This window comes from Aptenodytes patagonicus, chromosome W (assembly GCF_965638725.1).
Source record: "Aptenodytes patagonicus chromosome W, bAptPat1.pri.cur, whole genome shotgun sequence".
NCBI classification, from domain to species: Eukaryota; Metazoa; Chordata; class Aves; order Sphenisciformes; family Spheniscidae; genus Aptenodytes; species Aptenodytes patagonicus.
Window position 1 is genome coordinate 46,806,428 of NC_134981.1, and position 3,927 is coordinate 46,810,354.

General features: G+C 45.5%; 1 pseudogene; it reads left to right on the forward strand.

Annotated features, from left to right (window-relative positions):
* The first annotated feature begins 1,449 nt into the window (after positions 1–1,449).
* LOC143172261 (baculoviral IAP repeat-containing protein 1-like) lies at positions 1,450–2,515 on the forward strand (annotated as a pseudogene).
* Positions 2,516–3,927: the final 1,412 nt, after the last annotated feature.

The following is a 3,927-nucleotide window of genomic DNA, read 5'->3' on the forward strand; positions in this document are numbered from 1 at the left end:
CCAGTTTAATGGATAGCTGACTATATTTGACTTTTATGTACACAATCACCAGTTCTGTAAGATTTACAACTTTAATGTCATCCCCTTTTGAAGGCATGACATTTGTTGAAAGCCAGTGTCTTCAAGAAGCAAAGAAATTGACTGAACAGCTTACAATGATAATAGCTTTAGCAAATTGTTTTCCTTTGGGAACTTGTATTGGGTTTACATGGCAAGTTTGGGGGGGGGCACTGAAGGGGGTGGCTTCTGTGAGAAGAGAGCAGGAGCCATGTCAGACAGAGCCAGTTCCAGCTGGCACCAAAATGGACTTGCTGCTAGCCAAAGCTGAGCCAATCAGTGACACTTATGATGCTTCTGTGATAACATATTTAAGAAACAGTAAAAAATGCTATGCAGTAGCTGTGAGAGGAAGGAGTGAGAAAAATGTGAGAGAAACAACCCTGCAGACACCCAGGTCAGTGAAGAAGGAGGGGGAGGAGGTGCTCCAAGCACCAGAGCAGAGATTCCCCTGCAGCCCATGGAGAAGACCATGCCAGAGCAGATATCCACCCTGTGGCCCATGGAGGACCCCACACCACAAAAGGTGGATATGCCCTGAAGGAACCTGCAGCCCGAGGAGAGCCCATGCAGGAGCAGGCTCCTGGCAGGAACTGCAGCCTGTGGAGAGGAGCCCATGCAGTAGCAGGCTTCTGGCAGGACCTGTGGCCCTGTGGGGGACCCATGATGGAACCGTCCATTCCTGAAGGACTGTACCCCATGGAAAGGACCCATGCTGGAACAGTTCTTGGAGAACTGCAGCCCATGGGAAGCACCCATGTTGGAGCAGTTCATGAGCAGTGTGAGGAAGGAGTGGCAGAGACGAAGTGTTATGAGCTGACTGCAACTCCCATTCCCCATTCCCCCCGCGTCACTCGGGGGGGGAGGAGGCAGAAGAGTTTGGAATGAAGGAATAAAGTTCAGCCTGGGAAGAAAGGGGATGTGGGGGGAAGGTGTTTTTAGTTTTTGTCTTTGTTTCTTACCATCCAACTCTATTTTAATTGGCAATAAATTCAATTAATCTTCCCCAAGTCGAGTCTGTTTTGCCTGTGATAGTAATTGGTGAGTGATCTCCCTGTCTTTATCTTGACCCACGAGCTTTTCCATCTTATTTTCTCCCTGTCTTGCTGAGGAGGGAGAGTGATAGAGCATCTTGGTGGGCAACTGGCAGCCAGCCAAGGTTAACCCACCATAGAACATAAACCATTTTGCCATTGATTGGAAATTACTCTATGGGGGCCTATCAGTTGTCTCAAAGAATACATGAAGTCCTTGTGAACCTTAACTCCACTACTGTTCTGAAGGTGAAGCAGGAAGTGGAAAAACAGCATTGCTCAGGAAAAAAAAAAAAGCTCTTCATTGAACTCAAGGGTCTTTTCAAACCGTACTTTGACTTCACTATGATCTCTCTGGGTTGATGGAGATGAAGCTGTTAGATTAGGTTTACTGAGCAAATTCACTGCCCAAAGGCTTCATTTGGTTTATAAATTCTTTCATCCCTTGTTCCAGGACTTTCTTGCAGGGCAAAGAATGAGTGAGCTCCTGGATTCTGATGTAAAAGAAAAACTAGAGAGAAGGCTGTAGTACTTGCAACATATCAAAACATTTTAAGAAGTTGCTGGGCACTATTATTTTTTATTGGTTTATGCTTGCAGCTTTCCTTCCAAAGCAGTCCCACAAATTATATCCTATTTATTTAACTTGATCAACTGTAATGGGTCATTGGAAAGTCAGTCAGGAAATGATGAACATCTGCAGCACCGTTCAAACCTTCCACTAATTATGTACTTCATTGACCAGTTAATTTTTCTTAATTCACAGCTTTCTCTTCCAGTTTTCATTAAGTATTTACTGGGCTTTGCCACTTCTGTAGCTTGTGAGAGTAATACTGTTTCTGTGTGTGCCTCAATCATCTTTCAGTTCCTAAAAGGTAAAGACATTTTAAGTTCATCTTTATCACTAAATACATGTATGTTGCAGTTCTTTCAGGATTGCCTAGAAACCCTGTCTTTACCCAGAAGTTTTAAGATTAATATACTTGGAAGTAAAAATGGATGAAAATTTAATATATCTGAAATGGGGACATTCTATTCTTCACTGGAGATGCCAACAATTGCCCAAGATTATGCTCTTGTGTTTATGCTTCTTAATGACATTGCACAAAGGATGCATTCATACATACAACAGGGAAGATACCACTTTTGCCAAGTGTATTCAGGAATATCAGTTCATTTCAAGAAGCTGATCTCATAAATCTGATGATACTGTTTCCCATTTCAGATCACATTGAACTTTAGGTGAATAACAGTCCTGGATTCATTGAAGTTACTGCTACTGAACAGTACAAGGAATATTTTTTAAAAGATGTAGTTTACATGATCTTAACTTGAGTATAGCAGAACAAGAACTACTTGTCTCAATGTATTTTGTGCAATGTCTTGAGATAGAAGAAAAAGAAATGTCAGGTTTAGTATACTGAATTTTGGCAGAATGTAATTTTCTCTTTAACTCCCTTTCTCTTCCTCCTCTTGGTGCTTAACAACTGAACAGTTCTATATACATGAATACTAAAGGTGTCTATTATATGCATTTCAGAGGACAGGCATGCATTCTGTGTTAACAGATTTCCATTCTGACCCCTAATTTCAAACTATTACCGCTAATACTGTTTTTTTGATTGGAAAGGTGTGTGTCACTTCAGAGACAAAATTATACTTCAGCAGAGAGACATGGACATACTGGAGAGAGTATATTTGGTTTCCGTGGCAAGGTTTTGGTAGCCGGGGGGGTTGCAGGGGTGGCTTCTGTGAAAAGACACCAGAAGCTGCCCCCATGTCCGATAGAGCCAGTGCCAGCCGACTCCAAGAGGGACCCACTGCTGGCCAACGCTGAGCCAATCAGCGACAGTGGTAACACCCCTGTGATAACATATTTAAGAAGGGGTAAAAACTGCTGCACAACAGCAGCCGGAAGAGAGAGGAGTGAGAATATGTGAGAGAAACAACTCTGCAGGCACAAAGGTCAGTGAAGAAGGAGGGGGAGGAGGTGCTCCATGCGCCAGAGCAGAGATTCCCCTGCAGCCCGTGGTGAAGACCATGGTGAGGCAGGCTGTCCTCCTGCAGCCCATGGAGGTCCACGGTGGAGCAGATATCCACCTGCAGCCCATGGAGGACTCTACGCCGGAGCAGGTGGATGTGCCTGAAGGAAGCTGTGACCCCGTGGAGAGCCCACACTGGAGCAGGCTCCTGGCAGGACCTGTGACCGCGTGGAGAGAGGAGCCCACACTGGAGCAGGTTTGCTGGCAGGTCCTGTGACCCCACCGGGGACCCATGATGGAGCAGTCCATTCCTGAAAGACTGCACTCCATGGAAAGGACCCACACTGGAGCAGTTTGTGAAGAACTGCAGCCTGTGAGAAGGACCCATTTTGGAGAAGTTTGTTGAAGGACTGTCTCCCATGGGAGGGGCCCCATGCTGGAGCAGAGGAAGGGCAAAGAAGCAGCATTATGAACTAAACCCCCATTCCCCATCCCCCTGCGCTGCTAGGGGGGACGGGGGGGGGAGGTAGAGAAGTTGGGAGTGAAGTTGAGCCCGGGAAGAAGGGAGGGGTCAGAGGAAGGTGGTTTTAGATTTGTTCTTATTTCTCATTATCCTGCTCTGATTTTGATTGGCAATAAATTAAATTAATTTCACCGAGTTGAGTCTGTTTTGCCTGTGATAGTAATTGCTGAGTGATCTCCCTGTTCTTATCTTGACCCACAAGCCTTTCATTATATTTTCTGTCCCCTGTCCATTTGAGGAGGGGGAGTGATAGAGCGGCTTGGTGGGCACCTGGCGTCCAGCCAAGGTTAACCCACCACAAGAGAGTCCAACGAAGCACCACGAAGATGAT